Source organism: Uloborus diversus, chromosome 1, assembly GCF_026930045.1.
Source record: "Uloborus diversus isolate 005 chromosome 1, Udiv.v.3.1, whole genome shotgun sequence".
Lineage (NCBI taxonomy): Eukaryota > Metazoa > Arthropoda > Arachnida > Araneae > Uloboridae > Uloborus > Uloborus diversus.
Window position 1 is genome coordinate 192,142,176 of NC_072731.1, and position 24,648 is coordinate 192,166,823.

Consider the following 24,648-nt stretch of genomic DNA (forward strand, 5'->3'; position numbering starts at 1 on the left):
AAAAGTGGATATGCTCCCTCTTGATAAATTACTCCTCAATTGAAAGTTAATTGAAACTTAGATGCTGTTGCAAGTTTATGAAACACGTTTTTTGAAATTGTATTAAATGCAAACCAATCAACCAGTTTCTTTATTTGGTCCATTCACGAGATTGGTAATAACCATTCTCGTGAAATGACCATGCTACGATAACCCCGCCCATCTTTGCACCGATGTATTTCCATAGTTCCGGCTTCAATTTCATGTCCTTTTTACCTCATATTTAAAATTATTTACTCTATGGTCGTTACTGGGTAGAAAAAGCTTTGTAATAATTGCCATTAGAAAGTATAAATAATAGTAATTAGAAAGTTTTATGTTAATTAAGGTAACAAATCAATTCCATGACTGAATTTAATCAAAGGTTTGTGGACATTGGTGGTACGAAACTTCTTTACTAATAATAAAACTCAAAATCTCTCTTATCTGTCTGGTTGTCTGGATCTCTGTGACGCGCACAGCGCCTAAACCGTTCGGCCAATTTTCATGAAATTTGACACAAAATTAGTTTGTAGCATGGGGTGTGCATCTCGAAGCGATTTTTCAAAAATTCGATTTTGTTCTTTTTCTATTCAAATTTAAAGAACATTTTTACCGATCAAATTATCATAACTTGGACGATTAAATTACCAAATTATTTTACATGGAACCGAAACATGGGCAAGCAAATAGCCATAGCAAACTGGCGAGAAATTAATCATCCATTATTTGTAAATATACAGGCGAACCAAATTACCTTTTAATTTTCTACTACGGGCAAAGCCGTGCGGGTACCACTAGTAATAAATAAAACAGGTTTTCAAGGCTTTGCTTGATTCATATTATCATTTTAATGGTATCTTCCCTATATACTTGCTTTTCTCTCTCTCTCTGTCTGATACAGATACATGACACATCATAAACACCAAATTTGATGAAGTAAGAGAATGTGGGGCAAAATACAGTTACGGAGTAAAGTGAAATATTGAAATATTTATTGTTTAAAGCGCAAAACCTATATCGTAATATTTAAGCCATGTAGTTACCACACGTAGGGTATTACATTCAAGAAAAAGTTATCTGTGAAGGTCATAGCATGTGATAAAACAAGCCCTTTTAAAAAATTAATACTTATACTGCAATATTTTGCGATAACTTAAAAATTATTCTTGTTATAATAAAATGATAAAAGTCTTGTTATTAACATTTTTAAACATTCTTTGGGATCTACTAATAATCAGTGCAGTAGTTATTTTTTAATTTTAAACTTATTTGTTTTTTAAATGCTTAGCACAATATGTCCAGTGCATGCGAAGCAAAGTGGATAAGGCATTGTTTCTTTATTCAACCGTTTATTAAATCACTTATTTAATCCTTTATCAATTAATTTATGTACGTTTATTCGTCCAATATTTCACTTATTTATTAATTAATTCTTTTTTTCTTATTAATTTGCTCATTTATTTTTTCTCAATATTAATTATTTTATTCATTTTTTCGTTTATTGCTTCATTATCTATTTCATTCTTTATTCATTCATTTATGTACGCGTTTGTTTGATTAAAAATATTTTTAATCATCAAATAAAACTATGTATTTCATTAGAAAAAATATTTTACCTTTCACTTCGCCCCACGAAAAATAAAAGTAAAATTTTCAAACTTTTTTTTTAATGGTACAATCTTACGGTCAAAAATTAAAAATAATTCTTCAATGCACGTTTTATTCTGAAATATATTATTCTTCGATTGTGCATCGTGGTTAAAAAAAAAATCACTTTGAAAAAAATAAGTTAACTCCTTCACTTTACCCCAAATTCCGGTGCAACTATGCAGTGTGTCACAATGCATTAATTTACCCTTTCAAGGTTAAAACTGCTTCAAGACGTTTATGAAGTCATTAATATATTACTTAATATTTAATAACAATGACGATCATACAGAATAAAAGGATTGTACTGTTTACTAACCTGATAATCTTGACTGGCCTCTGTGTCAGGTTGGGTGATGTTTTGCAACTTGTCTCTGGACCGAGAATGCCTGCTCACGAAGTAGGCTGCAGCTACGGCTAAGAGAATACCCACTACACCACCACATAATGCAAAAGTCAAGATGAGTAGGCGTTTGTCACTTTCAGGATTAAAAACTTCATATTTCACCTAAAGTGGAAAAAAATAGTTGAGTTATAGTTACAAAACATTTCAGTGCCTATAAAACACCTAATTGCTGAACTTTTATCCCCTGAATATTACTTTTTCTATTTCCAGTGGAGGTGTGTAAGATGCCATTTGATCTTTACCAGACCTAGTGCCCCAAGATGGCATCAGTCTTTCATGTGCCACCATTAAGGCACTGAAGCATGACACAAATATTTTGACGTCCAGATTCCACCAGATGGAGGCATCTGGGCTCTCGTCGATGCTAAACTGTATTATTTCACTGGTAAATTTGTTCCCTCAACGTTTTCCGCAATTAAGAACACTAGTTAGTTACGGCAATCAAATCCATTTTCTCCATCATGGAGAAGTTTGAGCAATTCAAATTTAATCAGCGCTAGTATGTATCGGTATGAATGGTACAACCATTTCCGTTTGATTCCATATAAAAGGAGTGAGTCATATCATTCCAAATCATAAATAAGGAAATGAAAATACACTAAGCAGAAACGAGTATTATTGGTCTACCTCTATTTACTATCTAAGCGGTAACATATGCGCCCGTCTGTCTGTAAACCATATGCATTACAATTAGTCTACTAATGAGCAGCTGATATAATGTAAATAAATAAATTAAAGAAAACTCGCAGCTATAAAAGGCGTTTTTCACCGAGTTAAAACTCAAAATTGTAGACTAAAATGCAAAAAAAAAAAAAAAAAAAACCCATTTTGTTATGAACATAGGAAGAATAATCTAAGTTTCATTTTTCACTTCCCTATAAGTAACTAGCCACCTGCGCTAACCAGCTGGTTCGCCATTACCCCTTCTATGCAAACATCCGCCAACGGCGGCAGTTTGGCTTACCTTTTTACGCCTTTTGGCACCTTTTTACGCCAAGATTGCCGCCTTTGGCTGCAGTTTAAATACAATTGGCTGCAGCATTAATCAATCTATATCTTTATTTATCAATATGAATATGCATAAATATTTTCTATATTTATCTCCAGTTCTATTTTGTGCCATTTACATTTTAACGCCAAGAATGCCGTCTGCGGTGGCATCAATCTACTTATACTTCTTATCTGAAAATTTTCTAATCCATCTTTATTTATTTTAACCTAACCAGCCATTCCCTAACAAAAACAAAGATTAAAAAATAATATTAATAAATAAATCTCTCTTATGTTCTCCGTGGTCGGCAAAAAGTAGCGTTTGCAATAGAAAACTAATCACTATTTTTACTGAATTAAATGCCCGGGCACAGCCAGGTACCCGGCTAATAGTGAACAAAGAACTCCAGAAAAGCCTTGATTCAAAATTTTCATTATGATTACTATTTAATATTGTTGTTGTAAGGCAACGAATTTTTGTAACGACGGGTTTTATATTTGATCATTCAATGAGGAAATTGCATGAAATTTACTGTTTTCCATAATAATTTTTTAAACTCAGTTTTTTAGAAATAAATTATAGCATATATTTCTTCCTGATAAAGTAGCTATCTATGGAGAAAAAATAGTTAAAATCGGTCCAATAGTTTTGAAGTTTACCCCGGACATACTTACTACAGAAGTAGCTATTTATGTAGATTAAGAATTTATAACGTCATTTTCATTATTTAACTTACCCTCTATGAAAGCTATAAACGTATTGAAAGTTATGGAAACATATATTCATACTACAATTCGACATGAAGTTGCATTTAAAACTCTTGTTCAACTTGATCTTAACCTTGAACCAAGCTAACGTATTTCCATAGCAAGAGACGTTTATATTTTGTTGCTGTACTAAATGAGTAATCCTTCCAAGTAAAAAAGTTTTTATTCTAATATTTCCTTTCCAATACAAAAAAAAAAAAAAAAAAAACATTGTTCATCTGCATTTTCAGCCGTCAGGACTGTCAAAATTAAAATTTCATATTAAAAGAACATTGCAAAATTAAATATATTTCAAAACTTCGTTTTTAAAAAAATGACTAGGAAAATATTTAAATATTTAATATTTCATTCCTAACTTTGTGCGGGTGGGTGTTTAATCTAAAATAATAAGTTTGAATTTTAATTTGATATCAGGTCTTTACATTTATTAAAGGAAACAAAATTCAGGTTCATTTATTTTTCCATGAAATATACCTTACTGTTGACTTTGAAACTTAACTGTTTTCCTTTCTAAAAGAGTTTTATCAACTTCAGTTTACCAAGATATTAAAACTCTGCTTAGCAAAATTATTTCACAGTAATAACATTAAAAATGCTTCAATCTCTTTAAATGCAGTTCCGCATTGGTTGTATAAGTCCGACGTTTAAACATTCCTAAAATTTAAAGTTTGTCTTCCGTCAAGAAGTTAATCAAGTAATTAATTAATCACAATGGCAGTAAAGATATCGATATTTAAAAATTAGTAAATAAAATATACATTAGATTTTGTTTTTGTTACACTGGAGAATTTGCAAACAAGGGTTGTAATTTTAAGGTATTAGGTTTTATTATTTTTTTGAATTTATTTTTCTTTTTAAGAATTTCTATGTATTATATTTTATTGTTAGAAGTCCATCTTGCTAAATGCTTCGGTTTAGCATACATTATTTTCTACTTATTTCTGATTTTTTTAATTCACTCTAAATATCATACAAAAAGAACACTCGTGACGTTACGACTACTAATGACATTTTTATTTGGATAATTTCAAGTTGAAGCATTTGTTTTAAGATCCAAGCCTACAAACGTTGAGTAAATATATTATAAAACTGAATTACGAGGAACGTTTCCTTCGATTTAAAACTTTAGTCTGAATACTAAAAATAAATACGCGAATAAGTAAGGGAATAATTTCATACGCACAAAGGGGAACTAGTTTTATTATGTCAAAACATACTAAAATCCATAATATAATTAAATTCTTCAAAAATCTGCAGCTGATTTTCATCCAGAATGTTTTACATAGTATAGGTATTTAGTACTGTATTTCGGAACGCAATATTAGCCTTAAAAAATACATTTCTACACTGCACACACTAAACATTTTACCTAAGCAATATTCATCTAAGAAGAAAACTACACTTCCTTAAATAGGATATGCCGGAGAAAAATTCAAATTCAAAACTTCGTCCAAAATGATGGATAAAAAAAAAGAAAAAAAAAAGAAAATAAATAAAAAAAAAAAAACGTTTTCCGAAAAGGTATTTCGACAAATTCATTTCCTAATGGCAAAATAAAAACAGATTCGCTTTTCGCTTTTGGGGAAACACTAAACCTAGCTCCCGGAGTCTTTCTTATGTTAGACTTAGAATGTCAGCCAAAAGCAGAACTAGAGGAAGAATGATATTGAAAAAAAAAAGAAGCTTAGAAAGCAATAGCAGTAATGGTCTATGGCTTTGTAATTGATATCAAAGAGGATTCAGTTTCTCCTTTCGTATTTATTTTGCTTGTGACAACATGTCCTAGATGTCTGACAACTTCTTTATAGAGAGTTCTTACTTCAAGAAGTAAGGGGGGGGGGGGGGAAACTGCTACATTCTCATAAAGATGTGGAAATTTTTTTTTTTTTTTTTATTTTCTTTTACAAGAAGAGCTTACGCTCTAAAGAATGAAAATTTTGTTAATATTTCCTAATGAAAAGCCTTTTTATCTTTTGTGTAGTTTCTACAGTAAAGAAGGGAACTGCAAGCTACTTCTTTTTTCTTCAAATATCTTTAAAAGAAATGAAACGTGATGAAAATTAATTTAAAGATGTCACCCTTAAGTGTGCAATAGTTGTTCGTTCCAACCAAACGAACGTGCTTTCCAACACACCAACATCGATTTAGTAATGCTAGCTATATTTCTCTCCCTTTCTTTAAACTTAGGTTATTATATCATTTACATAATTTTTACATATCAAACAATGGCTGCAAAATAAAATGAAGCTATTTTATGAAAAAAGGCATCGGTTTTAAGAATACAACATTAAGTTCACTGTCCCAAATTGCTCGTAATTGCATTTCAGCACCCCCCCCCCTGTTCACTTTCTCAGACCAAACCGAGGGAAATGTAAGTTGTTCCAACTCACCACTCTCGTTTGTCACATACTAACATACTAACTACATCGTTCTAGTGTGCTCATAATAATAATATATTATGGTTACTAGTTTTTTGCCCTAGCAGGTAGTACTGAAATAATGAAAAATTAAAAGCTGAGGGCCTGATAAGTAAAGCTCTGGGCCCTTAACATGGATAACATGGAGAGTTCCGGGTTCGATGCGAACCAGTCGAAGATCCTCCGTGTTCACTGATGCAGATTGCGGACCATTAAATAAGTCGTACTCATAAGGTCCTCCTCGTGAATCAATAACTCTATGGGTACTGAAGAAGGAGTTGTTCGCCTTTTGGTTTGGTTCTAAATTTCGGAATGTTGAGAGATGGTGCTTCAATCTATTGTGTGCTGTCTGAGCTAAATTGGTCTTCCACTTAAATGGTGCTCTTTAAAACAGTAGCTGTTTCGCACTACCTTAAATCGAGTAGCAATCGCTATACGGGCTCGGTTATCCGAGTAATATTAGTAACTACAACAACAGTGGTAAAAGGCCAAAATTTCTATATTTGGCGAGATTTATTTATTTATTTATTTATTTATTTTTAGTGTGTGTGCAGTATATGAAAAATTCAAACTCGGATTGACACTCGGGAAATTTAGTCTGACAATGCAGGAGAATGATCATCACAAAATGATGATCATTTAATGATGATAACTTTGATTTCGTTTAATAAAACAATTCCTAATTATTTCATAAGTTTTTGTGTTTTTTCTACGTACGACTTTTTTTATGCGGTCCCTATTCACCGCATAAGGAAATGATTTTTAAATTCTGGTGCGAAAACTATTTTTTGGAGCTACTAGTGAAGTTTCGAACGATTTTTTTTTGATACTATTTTTTTATGCGGTCCCTATCCTCCGCACAAAACAGGTTTGGTTGTAATTGTTTTGCGTGTGCATAATGTGGTTAGAATACTTTTGGGCAACTAGTTCCATGTAATGCTATCCTTCTTTCGACTGAATCGATAAATTTGGCTGTTCGCATGCAGCCTATGCGTATAGCAGGTTGAGCATTGCTGCTTTGGAGTACATAAGCTATGTCCGCTTTATTTCGCCATAGTTACTTGAAATTAAAAGAAATATATAAAGCACGTCCCTGTTGAATGTGCAAGATCTCTATTTTCGCAACCGTTACTTCTAGATGCATATACTTCTACTTGCAAAAATGGCCGAAAAGAGATGCAGAGTTGAGCTTTTGAAAGCTTGAAACTAAAAAAGAATTTAGTGCAAAATATGAAGTCTTACTTTTTATATGGTATCTATGTCTCCCCATCTTAATTTCGGGAAATCATAGTCATCAAGAAACAATTCGAATAAAAAGAAGAAAGCCGTACATCAATATTGTTTTTCTAGCATGTGATTAGTCTTCTCAAAATTATCTAAAATTTCAAATTATTTCAAACATAACTTAATAACATTTTAAGCTGATTTCTATATATAAAATCTGCCTCGCTCATCTAAAGAAACAAATGCGAAAAAAAATATAGATAAACGAACAAACATAATAGTAGTACTTTTTAAACAAAGCAGCTAATATCGTATTTTCCATTTAAAAAAAACTTTAATATCTTTCAAAAAATAAATAAGTAAATAAATAAATAAACTCATTAAAATAAATACATTATTTAAAAAAAATTCTTTTTTCCCCCTGTTGCCAAAAAATCATTTAAAAAAAAACATATTTTTAAAGTAAATAAACAACAATAAAATGTCAACTTAAAAAAATAATTTTCATTGTAAAAAAAAAAAAATCGTCTGCGCTTATCTTTATGTTAAAACATTAAAAATTTCGATTTTCTCCGCCAAACATAGAATAACTACATAAATTAAAACTCTAGCGTGAAAATAAAAAACAAATGATATCAGCAATATTTATTTCACAGTAAAGACCATGGCTGCGGAGTCGGAGTTCATCTCATTTTGAGGTTAAGAAGTTAGAGTCGGGAGTCGAAAATTTTTAGTTTAAGGTCTCGGAGTCGGAATCGGTCACTTTCTCTCAAAGCCCGCATGTCCGCCAACGTTTACGGAGTCGGAGTCGGACTAATTTTGAGATAAAAGTGTCGGAGTCGGAGTTGAAGAGTTTAAATTTCCAAGAGTCGGAGTCAGTTATTTTCTTTCCGTTTCTAAATTTTTGCCAAAACTACGGAGCCAGAGTCGGAGCTTGATAGTTTTAAGATTCATTAAGTCTTCTTTCATGTTTTTTTTCTTCTTTCTTTGACTTTTACTGGGAAAGTAAGATAAAAAAAAGACATCAGTACAACCATTATTCACCGAGTTATGAACGCGACTTTTTGTGACTTATACTACTTTGCTCTCGTATATTTCAGGGATCAAAAAGCGGCTCAATAAATTAGATTTTTTTCGTTAAATTCATGGGGCTTTTGTAGTACGAGTATATCTTCAAATATCATAGAAAACATTTTCTCTTTTTTTTGTCGATATCAATGAAAAATAAAAGTTTGCACAGTAAACCCATTACAACGAATATTAATGCAACGAAATATACATTTCAACGGAATAAATTTTTAGTCCCGGTTTAATTTCCACTGCAATGTTTGAATTGAATTGCAACGAATTTCTCGTTACAGCAAAAGAAAATTCGCTGTCCCTTGAAGTTCGTTGTAACGGGATTTAACTGTGCTATTATTTTTTGACGTGAATACGTCTTTAAATTTGCTACCATACGAGGACAATCCAAAAAATCTAATAATGATAAAATTGGGGGATACAGTTTACGGTGTATAGTTTTGAATCTATCGTCTATATCCATATCTAAGTTATACCGCTGGATCGCTACAGGATCAAAGAATTTATTACTATAAACGAGGACAGTGACGCAGTGCACGCGGTGGAGGGGGAAGCGCCGCCATTTTGAGGTTACTTTGCTGCGCATCAAGATTTACAATTAGTATAGCTTTTGACTCGGAGAAGCTACGATGTTCGTTTAAGTTTTAATGGTCAGCTGTCGTCAAAAGCTATCGATTGTATATAAAACATTTGTTTAAAGTAGTGACAGTGAATATAATAAGGTGTTAGAATGAAAAACAAATAATCGAAAATATGTATGTCGGCCTATACACGTCGAAAAGTCAAAACCAAATACAGAGATCGTATACGGTTGGAAAGGACTTCTCATGAACAATCGAATGGTAATAAGAAAAAAAATGTGTAACTCGTTACATAAACATATTCACGTAGTACAACACACGGCCATGCTCGTGACACAGCCACACCCCATAAATTTTTGCTTTAATATTTACTGTAATCTGTGTTCTTCTGGTACTGTCTGACCACAGATTGTATGGAAAGACAAACTTCCGTTTTACAGCCTGAAATGGACGAATCTATTATTTTTTAGCGATGCCAGCTTTTGCAGAAGAAGAGTCTCGTTCAAATAACGGAATAGGCGCATCAAATTTTTACTTTTCCCCCTCATTCAGATAGATTCGTCTTATCTGGACGTTTGAAAATTCTATACAATCCGTGGTTGGACAGTACGATAATATTTTCCCTTATAATTTTCAGAGATGGAGATTACCCCTCTCATTTCCATTAAAAATTTGAACTTTAATATCTCAGGGAATATCGGTGGTACTAATGCCAATTTTTTGTGTGTTTGAATTGTGTTTTTATGCTTGTGATTTCCCTAAATATGAATGGAAGACATAGGAGACATATAAAAAGTTAGATTTCGTGTTTTTTCATTAAATTCTTCTTTTGCTACAAACTTTTTCATATTTTACATCTGCATTTCATTTTGACCATTTTTGCATTTAGACGTATGTATCTAGGACTAAAGGTTGTGAAAGTAGAGGTTTTATAGGTTTACATGTATTAAAACTGCGGAGTAGGTCAATTTGACCCAAAATGATTATTAAATTCTCACCACGCAATTTTTTTTTTCGCTTCAAAAAACTTGAACTTTTTAAGAAAGCTACAGATATTTTCCATGAGTGCTATCGATATTTTTTTCCTTTGGAAGTACGAAGGAAATACTCGTAGGAAGTTAATTTGTGGTCAGAATGTATAGCTAAGTAGGACTGATTGAACGTATCTGTATGTATACGTTACGAAGCAGGTATAAATGAAATTTTTTCTTGTTATTGTTTATTTTCTACCTATACACAAAAATAAACGATTGATTTGACAAAAAAAAAAATAAAGTACTTATTAAGTAAAGTAAAATCAATACTTTAAACAATAATTGAGCCCTTTACAAAAATCAATCACGACATTTTAAAACCTGAAATCTATTCATTTTTTGAAAAAAGACCGGCGTTATTTTGTCAGTAATAAAAAATTAGAGTATATCACGAACTCCAGTTTGAATCTTGCCACTAAAAATGTTCTTTGAGTTACGATCTATCTATCTGATATTTTAAAGAAAATATGAAAAATAACAATATCCAAATGTCTTTGGAAACATGCTAATTGTGTACTCATTGACGCTTCCATTTGAAGAAAGAAATCGTAGAAACATTCACCGTTTAAAGTATAACAAGGAACGACCTTTCGCTAAATTCCTTTGCCTCGTAAATATATCGTAATAAGACATCGTTAAAATAGTCCACTGAACCGAATATGAAAAATGGAATTATAACCGAAATAAATACCCAATAATTCTTTTCCCCGCAACCCCAAACAACCTCACACCGGGAAAAATTACATCCCCATGTAACAGGAGGACAAATTCCCTTCGTTTTCCCCTATCCTTTTATTTTTCCCCGCAGACCAATTATACCTCAGCTTGCCTTGACAATTATGTCATCATAGCGTGATATATGCATGGCAGACCAAGTAGAAAAGGATGCTGAAGAGGGACGGAGGGATTGTTGGAAGCAGTTAGAAAGCCATTAACGAGACGTTTCTCTTCATCAAAGTTCTCATAGACGTTAAATGCGGAGGAAAGGAAAAATGTTTCGTCGAGTACTTGGGTTTTTCGTATGTCAAGGTGAAAAACGCATTTTGTATTTCGCGTTTTTTCAAAAGAAAAAGACACTACTTTTTGCAAGAAAGACTTCGTTAAGATATAAATCAAAAAGATATATATTTTTTCTTTTAAAGATGTATAAAAGTGAAAAAAAGAGAAAATTCTAAGAACTGTTTCAGAAATTTTTTTGCAAAAAAAAAAAAAAAAAACGAATATGTGTTTTTAAACTAAACCAATGATCAAAGAATTTTTCCTTAAGTGCCGTAAAGTGTTTAAGAATTATTGGTGCCATGGTTTCTATTCATTGTTCTCTATCTTACTTCCAATGCGACTAACATAACGAACTGCAACGAACTTAACAAATCCTAACGAACAAGACTTCGTTAAGATATAAATCATTTTTTTTTAAATATAAAGATTTTTAAAAAAATGAAAAAAAATCAATGAATTCTTTCAGAATTTTCTTGCAGAAAGATAAAAAAAAAACATTTTTAGCGAATATGTGTTTCCAAACTAAACCAGTGATCAAAGAATTTTTCCTTAAATGCCATAACATGCTTAAGAATTATTGGTGCCATGGAGTCTATATCTTGCTCTCTGTCTCACTTTTCAACGCGTTTAACCTAACGAGTGAAACATCATGTAATTATTAGATAACTTAAAAAGTAGTGCTTCACCATTTTTACGCTTATGGGACTCTTACGAGGTACACAGAGCGTATGTACGCTTCTGTACATACGCTTTTTAGCGTCTGTACGTACATTAGGGTGCCGAAAAAAAAGGGAAAGATTTGTTAAGAAATTTCTATTAGAAAAAAAAGTTGTGTATTATTCATACCATCCTAAATATGGGAAAAATAATTTTGACAATAAAAATTTATGTCTTCAGATCGCACACTGGCTGCAAAGTTTGAAAAAAGGAAAAAAATGGTCAATTTTCAGATATTTTTATGAAAATCCAAGTGTTTTAAATGTTTGTTTTATTATCGTTTCAAAACTCTTCCTTTTAACACTCTTTTCCTACATATATTTGATAATATTTACATTCCTTTCCGGTTTTTAGTTTACGCATAAAACGTAAAGTTTTGTGAAATAAACCAAAATGTGACGTTTTCAGCATATTTTGCTCATTGCAGTATTTCTTCTTTTACATTTCAGTTATAATTTATTTTTTCAAATGTGCACTATAAGCTCTTTGATGGAAATGTAATTTTACAAATACAGTTGAAGCTTTGTCCATAATTTAGAAGTTTTTCCTTTTTTACACTCCGGTTTTGTTAGTCGGTAGGATGGTACTTAGAGATGTGACAAGATATGGATTTTTGTGAGAAACTTTAGCGCGCAAGTCCAATTTCAAACCTCGATCCAAACGGAGAAACTTGTTAAAAATCACATAGTAATTATAAACGTAACTTATTCACAAATATATAATGATGTAAACGACTATCTTTCTCAGCTGAGAGGAGGAGAAAAGCAAGTTGTGGAACACGAAGTGCAATTATCAACTTGTGGGATGGATTTTGGGATGTGAATGTAATAAAATATAATTGCTTTGGTTTGAGAAACGAGGATATGACTACATTATTTTGATATATTGTCCGATCCTCATCAAGTGTCTTGATGGGCATTTTCTCCGGTTCTTATCCATTCAATACGCAATGCAGGGCAGCTACTGTAAGATTTTTTTTCAAAGGAGGCATTTTCTTCAAAGACGCTTAGCGCTAAAAAATTCACGAAATGACTTTGACTCCCCTTGAGGTACTTGAGTCATTAAGCTTAAAAAAAATCATGAAAGAAAATTAAAAAAAAAAAAAAAACACAGTTACGCATTGAAGAGACACCTTTAAATTTATCTGCTTCAAAGACTCATTTTGATTTTCGTATGCATAAATCTCCATTACTCTTTTCAATCAGGCACCTCTTATGTAATCTCAAATGACATCCAGTCGGCAGTCAGCAAGGCGCCAATAAAGAGTGAACAAAAACAAGATGTTTGATTTTTTTCAGCCCCTTTATTAATTAAACGGTATTCGGCCGAGTTGCTGACATTATTTCGCGTTTTTAAATAACTTATTGCTGTTGGAAAATCATTCTTCGTGAATAACTAAACCAAATTGGCATGATTTAAAATTGAACACCCTGAAAAAATAGTTTTCTGTACTTAGTTAAAAATTATTAGAGGTTCTTGATATTTAAACGTAATAAAAAATGAAGGTATTCTAAAAGTATTCAGTACGAAGGATGAATTAATGTCAAAAATAGATACTAATTTATTCAGAAACCATGAAAATCTTTAAGCGCAATTTTTAAATAGAAACTTCAGCAATGTAGGAAAAATAATCTTCGAATTTACCTAATAGCTGCAAAAAGTACTATTCAGTAGTTCTACAGACACTGCTTCAATTGCCGAAAGCTTATAAACTGCAATTACGATAGTTGTTATTCATTCCTGATAGCCGTGGCGGATGCAGAGGAGGGGGTCATGGAGGTCACAACCCCCTCCTAAACCGTTGCCAATACAGTCGCGCGGAAGGAAATTCTGCCAGAAGGTTTATTGCATTAAAGGTTTATTGAAATTAACCGAGTTACAAATGATTGTTTGAAAAAAAAAAAAAAACGATTGAAATTATGTAAGAAAAGGAATTAAATATGCATTTTGTTTCAAGTCATCTTCATCTACCAAGCAATCCCATCCTTTTATCCTTGTACAATATATTATTGAACATCAACTTTTAATGGTATATCTCTCGATATCATCCATGCACGGATACCGAATAAAAAAGAAACATAATGTACATCTAAAGTTCAATTTCATTATGAATTTTAACATAAGTGATTACAGTTATTTTTAAAATTACTCTTTAGAAATTGAGATAACACTTGGTTTCATTTATTATGAAATCAGTTTATGAAGTTAATTGTCTACTATGCGCCATATTCTGCCCAATTTGGTGCTTTTTATTAATAACGAAACAGCTCTACTAAAACAATCGTACCCGGAACAAACTTTTTGAGAATGATCCCCTTTTAAATGTTAATCTGCTCCTGCCACTGCCTGACCAGTTAAAGTCAATTAAACTACAATCGTACAAATTAAAACTGAGTGTAATTTGTAAATACTGGAACCCTACAAAACTCAGAGAATAAATAATAATTATCTATAAAAAATAGCTCTACTAGTTTGTACAATAATTATATAAAGATAAATAATTACAATTTATTTTTCCCCTTTTGTTTTGTGTACGCGAGGGAGTCAATCATAACGTGGCACGCTACAAGGTAAAATTGATGTAAAAGAGTTTAACTTTAACTCATGTCAATCTTCCATCATTCTGGTATAAATGACGTAATATGTTCCAAAGTGACATAGTACGCGTATCTGGTAATTTCCCTAGATAGATTACTTTACCAAAAAGGCCTTGTGTCGCTAACGGAGCGATAATCTAAGGCATATTTCTGTCGCACAAGTAAATTTCTTCTTTATACTTTTTTCTTTTCCTAAATTAATTGTTTCATGGTTCTTTATTTCAAACAAATGATGTAGAGCTTTCCCTCTTTGATTTTGGCTAAGAAATAGAAAATTAATTCATTATTACAGTTCCAATTTGAATAAAATATGTCATTTATTTGAAAATTTTTCTTCCAGAAAAATTTTAATAACGGACAAGTGTTTTTTTCCACCTTTGTCTACCAATTTTTTCGAAACTTTCTAACATGCTTCTTTTCAAGTGATACTCCACTCCGAAAAGGTTAGATTAGGAAATCAATGAAAAATATTGCCACAAATATTCAAATTCACATCTAGTTGAAAGTGTTCCAATGCTGCCTTACGCAAATATCGACTCACAGCAATTTAATACATCCCTTCGTCATTTCAGAGGCCATACCCCGAAGCGAGACACAAAATTAATTAATATCATTTGTTTGCATCCGGCTGGAAAATCCTCGGACGGCGTGGTTAATGTAGTGTCCGGGCTGGTCCGGCCATCCCTGGTCATCTAATATGGAAGACCGTTGCTCTGAGAGTCGCTTTAAATCATGCAACGGCTCAAGGGAGCTTCATAACGACTTGGATATATAACCCGAGCACTGAGGTATCAAGTACTCTGGCGAGATATTGTGCCACATGTCCGGTAGCATAGGGGTCCGGCGTTCCGCAAAATCTGTGCTTCGAGTTGTATAACAAGGTATTTAGTGTTGCAGTGGCTCCTTTCTGCTTTGGCAGCGTGCGATGATGATTGATAATTTTATATTGACAATGGACGCTGCACAACGCGTGGATGAGGTACGTGTTAATGAATGTAATAGGAATGCACTCGTGTTAAGTTTTGTGTGATTAAACTAATTCAACAATGATTCAATATCGTGCTAGTGTGACAATGATGAATTCTCCGACAAATATGTGATCACGAGAGACGCCCGCCCGATGGAAGGTTACAGGAGATGATTGTAAAGTCACCAACAGCTTTCTTATTCATTACATTTCGTCAATTTTGTTATTTTGGAGACTTTATTGCAATATTGGAATTAAAAAAAAAATATAGTGATGACTAATGTCTTATATCATTAGACTGGGTTATGTGTATATGCTAGTATTTTAAAACTCGGAGTTTCCTCCAGTAAATCGTTCCCTGTTGAAAAGGTACGTGTTAATGACTCTAACAGGAATGCACTTGTGATAACTTTGTGAGATTAAACTAATTCAGCGATGACTTAAAATCACGCTAGTGTGACGATGATGAATCCTCCGAGCATTATCTGATCATAAGGGGCACCCGCATTTTACAATGGATACCGGCTCATGTAAATATTCTTGGTAACAAGAAGGCCGATGAGCTCGCAAAGGGCTCCCGTAATTCTCTTCAACCATCCAACTCTCTAACACTCGTTGATGCCAACGCTTTTGCTGGCCGAAGACTAATCGATCAACAATCGAAAAGAAACTCCATTCCGGATTTGAACTGTGACAGAGCCATATCGACTACTAAAACCAGACTTAGGACAAATCACTTAAAGGGGATGATGATTTCTGCGGACGACCAGCGTAGTTACACCAACTTTTGTCCTCATTGCCCAGATGACATCCCACTGTCTCGTCAACACATCTTCAGCTATCCAGCAATCCAGGCCAAACTTTTTAACATCGGCTCAGAAGACCCAGTGAACCTGCTCTATACAGATATAAGGATGTCGAAGTTGCAAAGGTTGTCTGTGACAGCGTCGGAGTCATATAAATGCATATTATCATAGACACGACATTATCATTAAGGGGCACCCGATGAAAAATCACACGAGATGATTGTGATCACACCAACAACTTTCTTATTCGTTACATTTAGTCAGTCAATTTCGTAATTTTGGAGACGGTATTGCAGCATTGGAATTTTTTCAAAGACATTTCATAGTGTTGCCTAATGTATCACGGTTAAATTTAGTTACGTTTGCATGCTCATATTTTATAATTTGGAGTTTCTTCCAATGAATGGAGAACTTTCCCTGTCAAAAGTATATGTTAAGAACTTCCCTTCTGATCATTTGAGATCGAAAACATAAGTGTTATAGTTTAAAAGGCCTTAAAAGTTTACTGAATCTTTATTCATAAGGTGTTACTCACTGACGTTGAAAAGGGGGTTTTGTTTGAGGTCACTTACCGATTTTGTCTCTTTGTTTGAAAATATGTTTGTTGAATACTCAGAGAAAGGAAAGCATTTCGAATAGGCACGAATTTTACGTCCTGCTTTTGATTCAGTTTTAGAATGGTGACCGATTGACTGTTTCCAGTTCATGTACTGTTCACGTCCTTTTAACAATTTTTGGTATTCGGTTTATGAATTGCTACCCATACGTGGCTCTAATTAGAGTCAATGCAAATTGAAGTTTCAGACAATAATATTTAAAATCTCAGGTGCAGGTATTTTTGCTTTAATTCAAAAAATGCATTGATAAATACTTTTCTTTTATTTTTTTAAAAATTTTTATTATGGAAGTTTTTAAACATTTAGTAAAATACGTCTGTTATGAACGAAGTTTTTTCTATCAATGCTGGAAAAAAAAACCTTCAACACTGATCTTTTTTGCTGTCCGAGATTAATTAATATATTAATTATAAATTTTCTTTAAAATGTTTATTTATTTAAAACTACATACTCTGCAAAGATAAAGTAATTGATTTCCGGAAATAATCAAGAATTATATCATGATTTTTAGATGCATTTAGCGTAATGAAAGAAGTAATCGTTTCAAAAATATTTTAATGATTGTGTAATTTCAGTAAGGACTATAGTTTTATACTCAAAACTGTTGAAAGTAAAACCGATATTGCAAGCTATCTATTCGGGATTTTGGTGAACGTGCAATTGCAAGAAAAGAATATCAGTTGCATTTTATAATATATTGTTGGCAAACCGAATATGACCTTGATGGTCTATGGTATTTCAAATTGATTGGGCTAGACCATGTAGCCAGATTTACCAAAAGTCATTCCAAATGTTTCAGAGGGCAGTTACAGCAGCACGACATTTCAAAAAGTTAATGTATTTTGTACTTTGTAGCCTTTTCCTCTTAACTAATTATGATTGCTACATTTCTCCCACATTTTAATGAAAAAAAAATAAATGCTTTTTATATGGGAAAAAGTGCAGTAAGTAAGTCGTAAACGTAAGTCTGCTTTTCTCGAAGTAAAAAAACACGGGAAACTGTGAAACAGTGTGGCAAAGAGAAATAGTAAAATAATTTTGTTTGCTGCGCCAAATCTCTGACAACATTTTAATTACGAGTAGTTGATAAACAGTTCCTGCTAAAGATCAAGGAAGATGATTCTAACAACTATTTTTAAAAAGTTATACTAAACTTGTAAAATGTTGTGCTGTATCAAAAATCTATATTTTTTAACATTAAAATTACAAAGTTTAAGAGAGACCGACTGACATTCAGTACAAAACTTACTTATTGAATATTCGACATGTTTTTATTCAAAAAGTTTTGTATGATTTTTCTAGTGCATTGAGTGATTTATTCATTCATTCATTCGATTTTTTCAGTCACTTATGTGTTCGCTTATTCAATCATTTATAAGTTCATATTTATTCATATACTTATTATATGATTCATTTATTTATTCACTAATGTATTAAAGGACTCATTCATTATACCTTCATTCGTTCATTTATTTATTCACTTAATGAAAATTATCTTTAATTCTCAAACATAAATATTTCATTCTGTGAAAAATTTAAATCATCACTTTAGTTTATGTAAGGGGCAAAGTGAAAAAGTTCCACTTTTATTTAAAAGTATTTGCAACAGAGAAGTAAAGCAATACAATTTCTCTTATAAAATGCACTAGTCGACACGTGCGGAACTCTACACTGTGCTTCGAATCGTTTCATGTGGCATTTTGCTCTTTAAAAATTTCAAAGAAAGAACATTATGGAGAAGAATAAAAAAAAGTTAACGAATTTAAGTAAACGGATAAAAGTAAACGCATGTAAAAAAAGGCATGTAATTTAAAGACATTTCATTTGCTCTACATTCCCCTACTTTTATGGAAACACATTTGAAATGAACTATTAGGATTAAATTAAGAAATGCACTAACATAAAAAAAGCAGAATTTAATGATTCACAGAGAACATTATTTTAATTATTTCCACATCTTTATTCGTTTTTACTTAGAAAAAAAATAATATAAATTATTTCTAATTTGTCGCAAAATTTATAATTGAGATTTATGACTTTTTTTCGCAGCAAAAAAGGACTGTACTCATTGACAAATTTAAACTATTCAGCTTTGCAGGAAGAATAATTTATATGCAAAACATACATTGCGCTTTTGAATTAAAAAACTTCAAACAGACAAATTCAAATACAATAGGTAATGCTGAAAACAAATATATTTTCATTGCATTTGAGCGCCTTTTCTTACATAAGTAAGCGAAAAATTCTTCGTTTAAAATAAGTTATCAGATTTATAATTAAAAAAAAAAAAAAAATTAATGTTAGTGTTTAAGAAACAAATTAATTCAAAACAAGATTTTTACTTTGTTTACTGATCGAAAGTAATTTTACTCATGTTTAAAGACCCCTTTTTTCATTAAATAAAAAAGTATCTAATCACAACGTCGAAACCTACGGCGAGAGAAAATAATTTTCTTTAAATTAATGAGCACTTTCATGATCTTTCCTTTCTAACTTAGTGTACCCCCTTTTTTTTTCAAAATGGACGCAATAAACTTATTTTTTCCGTAAAAAAGAAACTCCCAAAATCAATACGTGACAAAATGACTATAAACAAATTTTCTAATCCTCCTTTTTCAAGCAAAAGAGTGCCTCCCTTCTCCCTAATTTGGATTAGGTCATCACTGAATTTTATTAAACGCATTCTTTAAAAAGCAGCGTGACGGGATCCGTAATTACTCGCAAAAAGAACTTGGACTTTAGGGTTTTCTCCTCTAATCGGCTTTCCGCTAACAACCCACTGTTTCGGAACCTTAAGAGAAGGCTTTTCCAACCTGTAACAAAACCGCAGGAGGGCCTTTGTTAATGTCGGATGAACGAGAGAGGGGTGGGTGATCCCTTTCGAGTTCTCCCCTCTCCTGAACTCTGCACACAACATCTACCCTTTCCTCCACCCCTTCCAAATGAAGATCAGGTTACTATGGTGATATACTGATTTTAATTAAATGCCCCGTGACACTGGAAACACTCCCCACCACTCTCCACTAGAATCCTCTCTTTATCTTCCGAAGAGCTCCCCCAGAGGATGTGAAACTGGAGACACGGGGCTCAAATTTGCTCCTACACACCCCTTTGGTTGCTCTCTACATGTTGAATAGCATCATTTGTTGCAGCATTTAAGCACAAAATACACTTTCCTTAGAATTACGGGCGTGATTTTAGGTGAAATTTTGGGGTTTCGCCGGGATTTTGAAAAAGTTAATATCTCTGCACTTTTCTGTCAGGAAATACTCACTAGAGAACTTTCAAAATATAACAAACCGTATTTAGCTTTTTTAATAAACTAAAATTTCTCTCCAAGACGTTGATTTTTGAAGTAACTTTTAAGTGCGAGTTTCAAGTAAGAGGACTTTTACCAAAGAAGATTTATAGCTGAAGACGTATAAAATTATGTATTATATTGCTGGTCAGACCGGCATCGTTATTCTTAAGGCGGTTTCCGTGTGTACTTGCACCAAGCATTAGCTACAACGAAGAGTGACAGAAACTTTTTTTTATTAAAAAAAAACAGGCAGGAATTTGTGTTTTATGTCGACCCTGTTCAATAGTAGCTTCTTTGTTTTTTGTTCAGCAATTATTTATTTTATTAAGACTCTTTGGAGAAACGTTCAAGAAAAACATGGATGAAGCTTTACTTTGGGCGAACAAAGCATTGTAAGACAGGAACCATTAGGCATTCAATTAGGGGAAAAAATCATAGATGGTACAATTGCAACTGTTAAATGGTGTTCAACACGGTATGGTCCAACATTAAAAAAAAATCGCATTCTTTTATGAGTTAGCGTAGTGAAAATATGCAATAAATTAAAATATGACATGCAATTTTTCTCAACACTAAAGGAGAAAGATAATCCATTGCTCACTTAATAATGAAACATATTGAAAATATACTATTTTTTACTACCTTTAACAACACATTTTTTTTTGTGCAGGAACAAAGACGCAGACAAGAATAGTAAAATGTAGGGGGTCTAAATTTGAGCAGTGTTCCTAATATCACCCACCGTAATTTCCAATGACTAGTGCTGCAACATAGACGATGAACCCTGAAAAGTCTATTCATTAGCAACTGCAGCCAACTGTAAGATTTTGATGCCACAAAAGAGTCTTATTTTTGAGATGTGTTTTTTTTTTTTTTTTTTTTGAATTTTCTGGTGAGGTGATTTATATAAATACTCCATTTATTATGAACATAAATAATATTAATTTGCAGTATTGCAATGGTTCATTAACGCTATGTAAAACTACAGGTAATATCTTCAGTAAGTTACACCCTATAGCCAGGGTTAAGGCAGAAATACTTGAAATACAGCGCCAGTTCAGTCATTCCAGCCGAGGACTGCAACCATTGCTTTGGTCACTCGTCTGGTCTGTGCTAATTCTACATTAGCTACCAATTTGTTTGGCACTCTTGGCTTCCTCAAGAGGTTTTCCACCTCCAGCTCAGTCACTTCTTAAGCCGAGCTGATGAGTGCTAATAAGCACGGAACTGCAGTCCTCGGCTGCAATGACTGAGCTGGCGGTGTATTTCAAGTACAGGTAGTAGACTATTGGTTAAGTTGCATTGAGTTTGAGTTAATATTGTGAATACGGCATTAAATACCGCCATGTTTGCTTGTTGGGTTGTTCTTAATATCCCCCACCAAAGTGTTCCAAGTATCGCCTGGTAGGCGATACACAGAGCCGACTGATAAAGGCCCGATCATCAACTGCGAACTTTCTGAGGTTTGATCCTAGTAACATAAACCAATATCAACTCTTTCATTATTCTCTACATGAAATTCCAGAACTGGATGTTAAGCCGTCGGTAGCTCTATAAATGCCCTCAATGGAGAAAAAAAGTGAGAAAAAATACTATTGACAGTCAACATGCTGATCAAAAAAAAAAAAAAAACACAACACGGCAAAGAGAATGCCTTCTTTTAATTCATCTCGTTCGACTAATAACGATAAGTCACCTTACGAGTAAACGGATGAGGGTGACAGTAGCAATGACGATGATGCCGGACAATGATTCCGCATTTGTGAAAGATTTCATTCATGTGACAAACATGGCGAAACTTGGTCACGGTGTGAAAAGTGTTTTCATTGGTTTTATAAAAAAATGTATTAAGAGAAAAAGAGAAAATTTTTGTATTTTCTGTAAGTTCAGTCAGTTAGCCCACTACATGTTTTACAAAAATGCATGTATAAATAAAAATATTTCTTCTTAAACTGTCACTTTGATTTTCCTGCACTTTCTTATGTAAGTGATATTAGGAATACCCAATGGACTGCATGAGGAACATTTTTTTAAAACTGAAAAATGCTTTTAATCAGTTATTTTTACTTCCTTTTACAAAAAAGGAAGTATTGTATTCGCGAAAAATATTTCACTCAAAAATCGACCTTAATTTCCATTTTGCTCACCCCCGAATGAATGTTGAGTTTTTTTACGACTCGACCACACGTGGATAAGTGCCTAGGAACGTATAGACACGTGAAATATCCATTTTGACGATTCCCGAGTTAGTTACAACGGGTTTTCTCGCGACGTCTGTGTGTACGTATGTATGTATGTGCGGATATGCGTATGTGCGTTGCATAACTCAAGAACGGTATGTCCTAGAAAGTTGAAATTTGGTACGTAGACTCCTAGTGGGGTCTAGTTGTGCACCTCCCTTTTTGGTTGCATTCTGGTTTTTTTAAGGCGGTCTTTTGCCCCTTTTTGGGGGGAAATCATTGTTAATTTCGATATAAACTGAAGTGGTGTTACAATTTGGCGACACTTGGCGATATATCTCCAGTATTTGGTCGCCAAGTTTTGTCGCCTTTTGGCGACACATTTGGCATTTTTTTTATATTTTTTAAATCTGGTTTCAATTTTGCCACTATTGGTGATATTTAGAGAGTAAACTATTGAATCACATTAAAATTACCAATGATGGGAAAATGACATTAAACTGGAGTAAAAGGAAGTCATGTGAGGCACATATCAGCTCGTTAAATTAAAAGTCTAACGTGCTGTGTAGTCTAATGCTATGGAAATTTTATCGCGTGTATGTCTAGCCACATAATATCTCAACTACTCAGTCCAACTTAATAATTTGCGAGATATTCATGTCTTGGGAAGTCAGTTGGCTACCTTAGGCGAGCAATATTTGGGTCCCATAACCTATTTTTCAAACTCGATACTTTAAGCATTAAAAAAAAAAAAAAGATTAAGTAGAAATGAGCTGCGCTGAATCAAATTATTATTTAAGTATCTAAACATTTTCTTACCAAACTCATATTACTTTAACTCAAATGTTCAAAATATTTTCAGTAGTCCTTCAAGTATTTGAAATTTGTTTAAAACAAATTGAGCAAATATAGACTACGTTTGTAATAAGCCATACCTATCAAGTTCTTATTCCTTTATTCATTTATTTTTATTTTTTTCGATGGATGAAGGTTTTTTCTAAGAGTGAAAGTGCAATTTTACCATGCTACTAAAATTTGAATTCAATTTTTGAGAGTATGAAATTTGTTTTTCAAAACAAAATTATGAATAATAGTAAATGATCTTGAAAATATAATTTTTATAAAGTTGTCTGACTTAATCTTATTTTTGCAAACATAATAATGATTATCATATTTGCAAGAAAAAAAAAACACCTTTATACTAAGAAAACGTACATAGTACTTATAATGATTTAAGATCACTCAAAGCACACTGACATTTCTGATTCTAATCTTCGCGAAGAAAAACCCTGCGTTCGAAATTAAAATTTGCTCAAAAAAAAAAAAAAAAAAACAAAGGATGTTAACAGTCCGACAAAAGGATGTCCATAAATGATGCTAAGAAGACACACTTTTTTTTAACACTTTTTACCCCCTCCCACTTTGTCACTAAGTGTCACATTTTACCCTGACCGCCTTTTTACGTGTCCCTCTATTTTTTTTACCATATCCTTACAAAAAAAAAGCGTGATGTCACATCTGTTCTTGATCCCTCTCTCCCGTCTGTCAAAAGCTATCACCATTTCCTGAACTCCCTCCGCCCCTCACTGTGTGACATTATTTGTGCACAGCCCCTAAGAAGAAAGGATCGAAACTTTTTCTGCTGATACCTTCAGTTTATGACGAAAAAAAAAACTGCAACTAATCAGCATGACTTTGAAAATAAAGCTATTATAGTTCATAGCAGTTAAACATGATGATTGCTTATAAATTATATTTTTTTATTCTGTTTGAAAATCATTTTTTTTATCTTCATGGAAGGTTTATACATTACTTCTAACCTGTATTATTAAGTAAAAATAAGAACTCACTCCACTTAACTCAAGAAATTTACTATTTAAAACTCCCATCGTCCGCTTCCAGCATTTAAATACAAAATTCAGAATTCAATTAACTTAAAAGTGCGAATTTCAAGCTATTCGGCGCAGGGATTCCTATCCAAACAGAGACGTAAATGCACTGCGAAGTTGCACAGTCCTTATGTACATTCCCTCAATCAGTGTTTGACTTGTCTTCAAAGCCCTCGTTTAAAAATTCAGTCTGTCATAGCAAACTATCTTTGAATTACAAAATACTGAACGAGATAGGTGTTTGCATAAATGCTAAAGTGAATCTCATCAAAGACTCCGTTGTAAAGGATTTACTCCACTGTTACGTTTGACAGTGGCGCAGAGTGATTTATTTTTCTTCAACCGATGACTGTCTGAATAGAGTCGAATTTAGCCGTACGGAATTAACGTAATTTGTTATCAAAGCG

General features: G+C 32.8%; 1 protein-coding gene across 1 annotated transcript in view; it reads right to left on the reverse strand.

The window, feature by feature from the left end:
* Positions 1 to 24,648, reverse strand: part of LOC129234107 (receptor-type tyrosine-protein phosphatase N2-like) — a 188,043-nt gene that overhangs the window by 77,201 nt on the left and 86,194 nt on the right. Inside the window, exon 2 of the mRNA XM_054867999.1 lies at positions 1,988 to 2,176. The gene's annotated coding sequence lies outside the window, so the exon portion shown is untranslated. The remainder of the gene's footprint in view (positions 1 to 1,987; positions 2,177 to 24,648) is intronic.